The following is a 12,817-nucleotide window of genomic DNA, read 5'->3' on the forward strand; positions in this document are numbered from 1 at the left end:
TGGGTGACTTTTGAGGGTGCCCCTCGACAGGGCCCCACTGAATACTGTCCTAGTATCCAGGATGTAGTAACGGCGGCTATAATTAAACAAAAAGCCTCCCCATTGATGCTTGCCTTGCGTAACCCGGACGAGTTTACAGCAGGGGAGATACATAAGCACAGGGACGCCTGGTCATCAATCGCAAGAGCCGCAGATAATTTCGAGCAAATTATGGAGTGGGTAAATGATGGTGTAAGCATATCTTAACCCTTCCAACCATACCGAGGCACTTTCAAAGGCACAGCGTACGATAGTCCCACGCCACCAAGTAAAGTCTTTACAAATAACCCAACTTGCCGAGATTTTGTTGACTTTATATCAAAGACTATCACAGATAGATTGCAAACTGGAGCAATTTCAACCGCCGGGCGGGTCGGTATAGACCCACCACCATTTATTGTAATGTCGATTACAATCGAGCCAAACAAACCTCGAATGTGCATAGATATGCAAAAATCACTCATGACCCACGTGGGCTGGAGGGCGGAAGAGACGGCAAGATATTACATGCAACTATCAAAAGTAATGCAGCCAGCAGCTCCGGCGGATAGACTGGCACAGCTTGTAGAAACCCCTAATTCCAATGTAAATGCCTATCGAAAAATGGATGAACTCACTGGATTCACTAGGGCGTTTGAAAGAGATGATATATTCTAAATTATGACACACATATAGCAGGATAGGGGATGGGTGAACGATTATAAGACTTTGCTGAAAGTTACTCACAGGTTAAACAACCGACTCGTGCATTAGTTATGCAGATATTGGCGAATGGAGAATTTTACTGGTGTCAATAATCAGTATGTCGGTGTATATGATAATGCTTTAATAACGAATAAATAAAATCGTTGTGCTGCATAAATATTCTGGTTTGGGCTTAGAAGATTTGAGTGATTGGGGTATGGGTGGTATGGTGACGTATGTGGTGAGAGTAAGGGAAAGGCGACTGACTACAGGTAGCCGACCAGGACTCCGGCCCAATCCTATAACAATAGGCTATACCCATGAGCGAAGTGATACGGCTTTAAATATTAAGTTATTCAAAGCCGCATCACGCAGCGATATTAGTACGCTATATGTAAATTAAGGGGGTATAAATAGGAAACATACCATACGGACTATCTCCCTCATTGCAACACGGCGAAGACGACACAACAAGAGAACATGAGAGAGAGAGAGGGGGGAGAGAGAGAGGGAGAGAGAGAGAAAAACAAGGGGTTGAAGGGCTCTTGTGGAACGGAACAAAAGTTCCGATCCCGCCCACCCCACCCTAGCCGAGTTTTGGATCGCTTCGCCACGGTTTAGCCGACCAGGACTCCGGCCCAATCCTATAACAATAGGCTATACCCATGAGCGAAGTGATACGGCTTTAAATATTAAGTCCTTCACCCAGTTCTGAGGTGAGAATACCGTCCTTCGCCCAGTTCTGAGGTAAGGGACTGGTCAGTTTCTTCAGCCTGGGGGGGGGGGCCGGTGGATTCATGGGGGGTCACCCTGTTTTTGACTTTGGTGATATGGGGGGGTCACCATGTTTTTGAAATGCCCAATAGGGGGGTCAGTGTGTTTTTGAATTTTGACACAGGCTCATCATTGCCTAAAATGCTAGTGTCAGCCACAATAATTCATCATTCAGTTGTATTTTTCAGCGCGCCCTTCGGGCGCGTAACTTTAATAATCAGTCATATTTTTCAGCAAGCCCAACTTTAACATATCAAGCATACATACATCAGAGATATCTGTATGTTCAATATTTTTCAGCGTGCTCTTCAAGCTCATTACTTTAATATATCATACATCTTTCAGCATGCCCTTCAGGTGCATGACTTTAATATACAAGGCATATATATCAGAGATATCAGGATGTTTCATATTTTTTGGCGCGCCCTTCGGGCGCCATACTTTCAGAGATATCTTGATGTTTGCTAAGTGAAAGTGTACCATTATGAAATCTGCATTTCATATGAAAAGGATGACAAATTCCTGATACTTTTCTGTTCTCTCTGTGAGAATTCAGTATGAGAAAGCAACATGCACAAATATTTCACAATATATATTTGATACAGTGACTTATTTTAGAGATAGAAAAATGACAAGATATCTTTCCTTCTCATTGATGCAATTATTTTCCTTTGTTTCATAGGTTTTCTGTAGAAAGATGCTTTTTTATGAACAAAATAACAGTTAAAAAAGGCAGTTTTTGTCATTATTAGCTGTGCTTTTATGGTTTCAATGTTACACAAGAAAAGGTCCTCTCAGACACTGTACACATCAGATTTGGCTAAAAAAGCTCTCTATGGCTCCTCAGTAGATTTAATTGGATGGTTGGCAAGTCTTAACACCCATCAAAGTTTTTGATTCACTGCTTTTTCCTCTTTGATATTAATGATTGACATCCATTTCTGTACAACAGTTCAGGACATCTGGTTAAGCAGAGAAAGTTTGAAATACATTCACAGCTCATTCAAAATACAGCTCATTCAAAATGTACTGTATTTAAACTTTAAGATTGACACTTTGAAATTCCTATCTTACAACTGACATGTCAACAATTTCACTAAAACATAGAATGACTATTTAAAATATAAATATATGTAAAATGTAAAATAGAATATATATATATATATATATATATATATATATATATATATATATATATATATTTATATAAATGTAAATAGATATATATATATATATATATATATATATATATATATATATATATATATATATATATATATATATATATATATATATATTTATGTCAATCTTTTGTTTTACCTTTGTCGCGCCGGGGGGGGGGGGTCACCCTGTTTTAGAAATTTGGAATAGGGGGGGTCACCCTGTTTTCAAAATTTGGAATAGGGGGGGGTCAGCCACTTTTTGACGTCGGCAAAAAATAATCCACCGGCCCCCCCAGGCCGAAGAAACTGACCAGTCCCTAAGAATACCATCCTTCGCTCAGTTCTGAGGTGAGAATACCGTCCTTCGCCCAGTTCTGAGGTGAAAATGTCGTCCTTCGCCCAGTTCTGAGGTGAGAATACCGTCCTTCGCCCTGTTCTGAGGTGAGAATACCGTCCTTCGCCCAGTTCTGAGGTGAGAATACCGTCCTTCGCCCAGTTCTGAGGTGAGAATACCGTCCTTCGCCCAGTTCTGAGGTGAAAATGCCGTCCTTCGCCCAGTTCTGAGGTGAGAATACCGTCCTTCGCCCAGTTCTGAGGTGAGAATACCGTCCTTCGCCCAGTTCCAAGGTGAAAATGTCGTCCTTCGCCCAGATCTGAGGTGAGAATACCGTCCTTCCCCTAGTTCTGAGGTGAGAATACCGTCCTTGGGTTTTCCGCGGTTACTAGTGTTGAACATGTACTAATCTTAGAACAGATGTCTGATTGACTGATTGATTGTTTCTCATGATATCGCATAATCTTATGATGCGAATAAATTTGTTGATATATCATACGACAATCTTTCTAGACACTCCGGACTGGGAATAAATTTCAAGCCTTTACTTAATGCTTTGATTAAGGTTTGATTTGCAAAATTGTTGATGAATCTGAGAATCTTTCTGAGTTATTATCTTTGTTTAACCTTCCATTTCTGCTTATGTTCTTCCTGGTGTTTTTTATGTTTTTATGTTTTGGGTTTCCAAACAGCAAAACTCGTCTGGTCACGTTTTTTGCAGTTTCCTTCATCTTGAATTCCTAACCAGTCTGGTAAGTGAACAACGAAAGGCAAAAACGCTTTTCATAAAATTCACGAAAGCTGCAAAAAAGTAAGCTAAGCTAGCTTCAAATGCAAAAAATAGTCTTCTTTTTGTTCATAAAACCCTGACCAAACGATCTTTTTCAGGCTAGCACGTCCTCCCAAAAGAGAACTACAGTAACTGTAGCACAAAACTATGTCACCACACATCGAGACATAAAAATCCAAGAAAATTCAAACTCAAAAAAGGCTTCTGAAACAAAGGAAGCAAAAGTCTAGACCAAAATCACAAACATAAAACCTTTTTTCAGGGACCAAAGTCACATTACCAGGGTCAAGGCATGATTTATTTACCAGTTTCTCTCAATGTTTTTCGTTATCATATAAACACATCACTATTGATCTACTCACTATAACATATCACTTTCAAAGGTAGAACCTATGGGTAAAGATCATTTTATTTCCTTTATATTGGTTCAGTTTTTCGGACAGAGGTCATTGTTAAAAATAAATAATTTTATAATAGTTTGTAATTTGTGTTGGGCTTATTGGCTAAGTTTTTAGTACATTTATCATTTATTTTGAGTTTACGGATTATCAAGACAAATTGTAGATTACCTTTAAAGTATTATTTTGTCACGTAAATTGGCTATTTTACTAAGCACAGTGAACTTCATAATAGGTCATTTTGTAATTTTCGGTCGCCATTTTGCTTTTATGACGTCATCACAATAATGAATTTCAATTATATGTTTTGTCTATAATTTTGGGTGTTACTTTCAGTACAGGGGATAAAATGCTGGAAACAGGCTTAATTAACAGTATTTGAACATTATCAGACGATAATATGGGGGATATTTTGAATTTGGTCAGCCATTTTGGCTTTATGACGTCATCATAATAATTGATTTGCATCAATTTTATGTTGTATTTGTAATTTGTGATGTTTGTGTCGGTTTATTCAAAAAATATTGAAAACTGCTTGAATTAGACGTATTTTACCATTTTTAAGCCTTATAATGGCGGCCATTTTGAATTTATGACGTCATCGAGCCTTTCCGGTGGCCAACATTTTTGGAGCAATAGCTAATATTGATCAACACATATATGCGAACACCTGTAGCAAATTGGCACTTTTGTTATCCGTGTAACGATATTCTTGTTAAGCCACCTGACTAGAGTATAAATAAGCATGTATTGCGTTGTTCTGCTCGCAGATGTTCGACACTACTTCTTATCAACAGAGCCATATTTCTAAAGCAAGATTCATTTTTAAACGCATCAATGGACTGTTTCGATTTATAAGTCAAAGCCGACTTGAGTTAACCAACTCTTGCCAACTTAATGGCACACCTGCCGAAGAGCACACAAAATGAAAATCATAAGAGAGTATTAATTGTGAGTTCCTGACTACATTTTGCCAAAAAGAGACCTACCAAACATATTATCTCAAAAGTACGAGACATGTAGATGCTCTTTAAATGCTTCTTATAAAGGTTTTACAAAATTGACAATACTGTAAGGTTAAAATATTCCATCAAATAAACGTTTTAATCTCTGAAATTTTGGAGGTAATTATGGCAAATTTCAATGGTAAAATTAAAATGATTCCATTTAGTCACACATTATTTGATTTAAGTTATAATCTTTTTTACTTTTATGTTATTTTACCATGAGAGTGTGAAAATGTAGAAAAATCAAACATGGTGACTTCATCTCTTTTATTTAATATTTGATTATTCTCATATGCCAGAATTCAAAGATCCCTGATCACTTTCATATCGTCTTTTCTTTCATGTGTTGTTCTCTGGCCTGATCTCGTGCACAAGTATGTTTCACTGTCACGAGTGTCACATGAACCGAACTCTTTTTCAACTACTTCACAGTCAGAGTTATCTCTGTCACTGCCAGTATGCGGTAGCAGGGCAGTAGCTCGATCAACTTTGACAATTTTTGATAATTTTGACAATGTATTTGTTCAGTTTATACTCCCTACAGCATGCTGAACTGTCCAGTATTCAGCTTGCCAATACAGCCTGTGTATGTGTACCGTGCATTTGTATCACTGACAAATGACTTTTAGTCTGGACTCTAAATCGATTATCACCCAGTATTTATATATACAGGCTTTTGTTGTCAAACTGAACATTGTGCGTTTCAGCATGCTGTAGGGAGACAGCAAGAAACGGTATTTGAAATATTGCGTGGAAATATTGAAATAATCAACACTATAAGTTTCTGCCCTACTTGTTTTTTTTTTTTTAATAAATATATTTGTAGTTTTTTTCGAGATAAAAGTAATTAAATGCAATAAAATGGTTCTTACTTACATTAGAACAATCGGGTAATGTTATTCAATTTTCATTGAATTACCCACTGAATCCACTTGGATTCGTAAAAGTGAATAAAAAATTTTCAGGTCCCCCTACAGACAGAGCAAAACTGTCAAAGTCCCCCTCTACTTCTCCCAAATTTTCGAATCCCCCCTGAATTCCTCCAGCCCCCATCGATTTTTGTGAACGCAGCCAAAATATACCCTCGATATATTGGAAAAGAGTTGACGCATGCGTTCAAAGATTCGCGCAGCAAGTATTTTAAAATGATCCTCCTATCTACACAATAATAAAACTACTGTCCTATTACCGTATTTTGCGCTGGTAATAATGTCCTTCGCCCTATTCTGCAGTGAAAATACTGGCATTCACCCCATTCTGTTGAGAAATGATCTTTTATACCTGCACTATAATGACTAGCACCCATCACCATATTCTGCACTACTTGCCCTCAACTCATTTCGTAAGGACAACACAGTTTATCACCGTACTCTTGGGAGTTGGTAGGGGTTACGCTGTCCTTCACTCAATTCCGCAAAGAAAATACTATTCTAGCCTTTTTTTCATTCAGAAAATCGTCCTTCGAATTCCTTTGTAGTCCTTCATTGTCCTTCGTTTTAGACACACCCGAAAAAAATGGCGTCTAATGAACCGAACAGGTTGGCAAGCACACTTTGAGCGATTCTGAACCAATGAGAGTGAAAAGTGGCACGGCAATCCTTTGATTGATATACAAAATTCCTGTGGTTTTAGATTTTTAAATTTCTTCACGAAACCTGTTTTATTTGCATTTTATCATTCCGATCATTACAATATACTCTTGCCCACAATAAAATGGCGAACTGACGGCGTTTACATACACAGAACAAGGATCTCAAATTGACGGATTGTAATCAGTAAGCGTTTCTTAAGTTGTACAGACCAAATACCTGTAAAGTTGTCGTAATTTACACACAATTTTAGCGAATATGAACGATGAAAATTCCAGTAAACTGAAAAAATAACACAGAACGGAGGCAAACGAACGCAGGGTCTCCACTGTAATCGTGCAGTGAACGTTATCGATCGATATTCTTTTGTCGGAAATTGATACATTGTTGTGTTGCATACTCGCCGGTCGTTCCCAGCTCACAGTGGCGCCAAACTAGGCCAAAGCGCGCCAAAATACACTGAAACGTAAAAGTATCACCAAAACTGAAAAAAGTGTCGTCAATTTAATTAAAGTACAAGAAACCAACAGAAACGTTGATGTTATAGTATATAAGTCAAAATATACGGGTTATTATGGAAATATTCATGGCGTGACCTGAATACACGAGCGGCACCCAAGCAGATTTCGATCGATAATCTATTGAAAATAAATTGATACAATGTTCGCCGTTGTCAATAGCGACCGGCTGATAGCGCTGTGCGGGAGGAATTATGCTTCGCGGATATTGTACACTCAGACATGCTTTTGGACCGCAGTGACTATATGCAAGACTTTTTCTGCTTTTTGGGTCAATGCGCCCTGATTTGAAATATTACCTTTAAGGAGTGAATTGGTGTAAAGATCATTATTATCTGCAAAGTCTACTCGAAATTACAATATTAATTGTAAACTTCTACTATTAATTACATTTTTACTTATTTATTTAATATAAGGGTGGCATCATTCTGGTTTTTTACGAAAGTTTTTAAAAATGTGCTAGAGTTGTTCCACTTTATAATATAAGGGCTCCGACAGTATTTTCGATATGTTTAATTATCGACCAATATCTGTCTTACCAGCACTTTCAAAGATTCTGGAAAGACATATATTCAATTAGTTATTCAGGTATTTTTTGCACAGGGCTATTGTTTGTGAATCAGTCTGATTTCAGAAGACACTTCTCATGCTAAACAGCTTTGCTTCGCTTGACTGATGAAATTTTGTGTGAGATTGATAATGGTTACTTGAATAGTGTTCTTGTACTTGATTTATCGAAAGTCTTTGATCGTATCGATCACAGCATTTTACTGACTAAACTGTCTATTTACGGATTGTCAATAGTATCACTGAATGGTTTAAGTATTAACATTTCAATCGTAAACACTTTGTTTCATATATGGGTTGCAACTCTGATCGTCGTATTAGTCCTGTTTCAAAATGACCTACATTACACGTCCTACACACATATACTGCATGGTCTGATTGGTTAATCCGCTTCTCTAAGGTCCACTTTCGGAGCAGTCATTGAAGGGACCTCATGTGTTAGGTCCCATTGTTCTATATTATTCAATTGACAGCTTCCTGATTGGTTAATGTGTAGGTCCAGTCCTCCAGTGTCCACTGCCTCATTATGCAATGCCCCATGTACTTTTGGATGATGCCCGCACACTGTGAGGCTACCAACATTCTCCATAATCCGTACACACGGAGATCACTCACTGAACTGGAGCAAATTTCTTCTGTACACAGAACAGCTCGGTCCATATATCAAAATTCTGGGACCATAGTTTTGATAATCATGAATCTCTAATTTCTCATTGTGAATAATAAGGAGATCAACCCCTTTTCCGCAGAGGAGATAGCAATTTTGTGATTTTGTCGACATAGATTTTTGACAGCCATACACAATATTTTCAAGGAAACTAAGGGAATAAGTTGCATCTGTTTGGCAAAAGAAAAGGAATAGATTTTTTTAAATGTTTATAACAAAGGAAATTTGCATGTCTGACAGATGGTATGATGAGACCATCTTAGTTGCTGATAACTTTACCATGACAAGTGTGCAATTTTTAGCACCTCCAAACATCGACTTCTCATTCAATTTACTCCTGAATTTTAAAGATGATCAATGATTTTGGAACATAGTTTTAACTAATAATCCTTAAATTAAGGGGAAGACCCACATTCGCAGACACTATTCTTTAACCTGATTTTTCACCATTAGAATGAATCGTTAACCCGACATGTAGTATATGTTTGTGTAGCTCGACCATTGAAGATGATAAAAATTGTAAGAATATTTCAAAACCTGTTTGCGTGTTTGTTTTGCTCAAAAATGTGTGTTTTTGAGTTTTTTCACCGAAAAAAAGTGTAAGTACGAGAGGGTGATGGCTATTGATGAGCCGTTTACTGCAATCGATAGCAGGGTAAGATGTGTAAAAAACCGTGCTTTGGATTTTTGATATCCCGCTTTGTTTTTGAACCATTAGCCTTGAAAGTGAGAAGTTCTGGATTCTGAATAAATTAACAGCTTTTGTCCACGTTTGTCGCGATATCTTTTGCTTTTGGATCATTATCGCAATTCTGAGACACAGTATTGTAGAAACAGTCACGAACTACAACCTGTGCAAAGATGAGGCTAATCCGTCAACGTGGCGCCAAGTTACACTCTCCAGAAGTTGCGATACACTGCCAAAACGGAACGGAGTAAATCGCAGAAATGTGTATGCGACCCTTGGAGTCGCACAAAGTCAGCTATAATTCCGGTTCGCTCACATTTTCGGTGGAAATTCCCAGCCTACAATGAAGTACAGGACTTTTTACACGATTGTCTTAATTTGTGGTATGAATGAAATGATACATCACGTGAAAATTGGAAGAAAATGAACACTGGAACGGCCAGTTTGCGGCGTAAGCGTTAGGCTGTATTTACACAACTGTCATTCAAAGCTAAATCTGAGGATAATCTTCTTGCTAAATACAAACTACCGTATTAACTGTGCACTGTAGTGTACCATTTAAAATTTGATTATCAAGCGAAGAAATGGCTAGCTGCGTATATACTTCGTAAAAATTATGAGATTTTGCATGCAAAGTCCGATGACATTGTGTTTTCCTCTCTTTTGGTTGCGCAATCATCACTGCGTTTTCAGCTCCCTGCCTGGAGAGAGACACGTGACAATGAATTTACAATGTGGTACATACCGACAAAGACGAAGTCATTCAGACGCCGTGTTGCGTACGTTAGCTTTTATGTTCAGTACTGCATGTTTAAGTACGACCACAGTCCGCCTTGAACATGGCATGGAGCTATAAACGGACAGCTAAATGAACGCGGTTTCCGACCTCAGAATCACCAGTGCCGGGCTAACTTTGTGTTGTGCTAGGTTAAGAACCCATCGTTAGGCTAAACTAAACATAACACCTGACAATATCTGGTATCTAAAACGATTTCCTAATAGTAAGATAAAAATTTGGCGAAAAACTGAAATAAATCGATTCTGACACGAAACTTGAACAATTCTAAAAGCGACTTGTTTTGGCTTCGCGAGTACCATTGAGGCTAGTACCTAAAAGAGATGTGAATCTATGACCACGCTGATATTAAACTGGATGCGTCATTCTAAAATCGCGACGGTCGAATTTTGTACAAGTAATGAAATGCGTGAACTTCAGTCAAACAGTTGAATATCGCGCTGGCTGACATGTGGAAACGAGCATTTGTCGTTCTCCGGCGGTGACTGTCCTTTGAACTATTATAATAACGACGATAGACAGACCATCAGCACGCTATTTTCAGCGTGATTGAGTTTATCCACAGGAAAAAGTAGTTGCTGATTCGAAAAAAGCACGTTCATGGTTGTTTAATTTTTTCAAGTTTATGGAAATTATTCTATCAATTTTAATTTTGGTTTCTTTAAATATACCGCATAACTTTATAATTACCTAATAACAATTCAATCGCAATCATTTTAAAGCTATACTGACATGAATTTGTGCTGTGAAATATCGCATACTTTTCAATAGAGATTGATTTCGACCCTGGACTTCGACTCATTTCATGAGCAGCCCGCCAATAAAAGTTCAGTTGATCGAGACAAATTATATATGCTCTATGATTAGCTCCAGTACAGATTGAAAAACAAATGCTAGGTCAACATTGTGTTACATTGTAAATCACGGCATCATTCTAATGTAATATAGCAAAACTGTACGTGCGTTATCCGCATCACGTTCCCTCTGTGCCCGCATAGAATTTACAAAACACTAAGCTCACGTTTCCAACCGGGCAGTGCAGAGCAGACACCGGCGCGATTTTCTCGTTATAAAATTTCGAACTATTGACATGTTTCTAATTTCTACTGAGAGGAATGTTGCTCGCCCAACTGTCGAAACAAAAGGACGTCGCAATCATTTTCACAAAAAAGATAGAAAACTTGTGGTGACGTACAGGAAGTAATCTTCATTGCATGCTTTACGTGTAAACCGTAACGTAAGCGGTAACAGTTTTGGTTGCCGGACTTTCACTGGGCATTTGCAGACGTAAAAAATCATCTGACATTTTATCATCAGTCGCAATTAGTTTGGAACGGGATCAATTTTGAATGTCGGACTTCATTAGGTGCAGACAAACATGTAAACTGTTATCAGAAAAAGACGTAATTTTTGGATTTTCGGAGTAGCCTAGTTTGATTAGAGCGTGGTCAGTTTTTAATGTCAAACTATACTTTGCATTGAGTCCACGTCTTTGTTAGCGGACTCAAATGTACGGTTTGGTTTTCGGCGGCGATTAATTTTGAATGCTGGACTTTATTTGGCAAACATGTAAAGACAAAGACGTACTATTTGGATTTTCGGCCGTTATTTGTTTTGTACGGGAACAGTTTTATTAAATACGTGTTATAGGAAAACGAGGTAAAAATAACGTAAACTACAATGAGCAGCCTCTCAGTTGTGCGCAAGATGTATCACCAGCTTTTGTTCGAAGCTCAGTTTAGTGTTGAATGAGTAAGCTTAGCGTTCTGCGTTACAGTGCGCGCTTGCGACCAGTTCCAGTTTACACCTTTTCAACGCATCGGAAACTGGAGTTTTAAGCTGGACTGTAACTCTGACAATTTTAACTGTTCTCTCATTCCCGGCCATATGCTTGATATTTCGCTTTTGTGGACCATGCTTTTGCAATCGACGACTACCTTCAGCATGTTCAGTAGCCACGAAATACTTCCTGCCGGCAGCTGGGAAGAAGACTGACGCATGCGCACTCCTCCGGATGGAATTAACGTAATCTACTTACGCTCTTGAGATAGCCTTGACTAATCTGGAAACTGTTAAGACATAAGAAAAACACTTCACGCGAACTGGCCTAAATGTTCATTTGTTAAAATCTAACTCATTTCCGAGTATGTTATGGTTTTAAACTTATCGTCCACTCAAAGACCATATTAGACAGTTTCAAAATTTACCATAAAACAAAAAATGACCAAATCACACAAGAAAGATGGGTCTACCCCTTAAATTCTAAGTTTCAAATTGTTCAGAAACTGATAAAATTAAAGAAGCCTTTAGCAAATAATGTCTGAGCACGTAAATCAAAGGGAATTGTGGGTAGCCTCACTTACTGTGCTGCACGTGGTCCTTATTTCTATGTTATTTTACATACTAAAATTTTTCTATAATGTAATTTATTTCCAACCACGAAATTTGATGGATAGTACTATAAGAGGTAGAAATTTAAAAGATAGATATAGATAGATAGATAGATAGATAGATAGATAGATAGATAGATAGATAGATAGATAGATAGATAGATTGAGTAATTTGAACGAAATTGGCATCGGCTCTCAGGTCTTGAAAATTAGTAATTTTAGGACCATGCAAATCAGTGAATACACTACAGTATTAAACGGACATAATCTTATACCAGGTTGAATAATCTGTACATAGTGTTTGTGGATTCTTGCAGGTTAGCTAAATGGCTCTGATAAATTTCTTGATCAAGTCAATTTTGCATTTCTCCAAGAGTTTGCGAGAAAGATATTCATACATGTCTGTCCGAAGA

The 12,817-nt window shown here is 37.9% G+C and overlaps 1 protein-coding gene and 1 long non-coding RNA gene across 2 annotated transcripts in view; both read right to left on the bottom strand.

Annotated features, from left to right (window-relative positions):
• LOC139144120 (uncharacterized) overlaps positions 1 to 12,817 on the bottom strand; it is a 386,360-nt gene that overhangs the window by 93,726 nt on the left and 279,817 nt on the right. The gene's annotated exons all lie outside the window — the stretch shown is intronic.
• Positions 1 to 12,817, bottom strand: part of LOC139144121 (uncharacterized) — a 228,164-nt gene that overhangs the window by 59,996 nt on the left and 155,351 nt on the right. The gene's annotated exons all lie outside the window — the stretch shown is intronic.

The sequence above is a fragment of the Ptychodera flava genome, chromosome 11, assembly GCF_041260155.1.
Source record: "Ptychodera flava strain L36383 chromosome 11, AS_Pfla_20210202, whole genome shotgun sequence".
In the NCBI taxonomy this organism is placed as follows: Eukaryota; Metazoa; Hemichordata; class Enteropneusta; family Ptychoderidae; genus Ptychodera; species Ptychodera flava.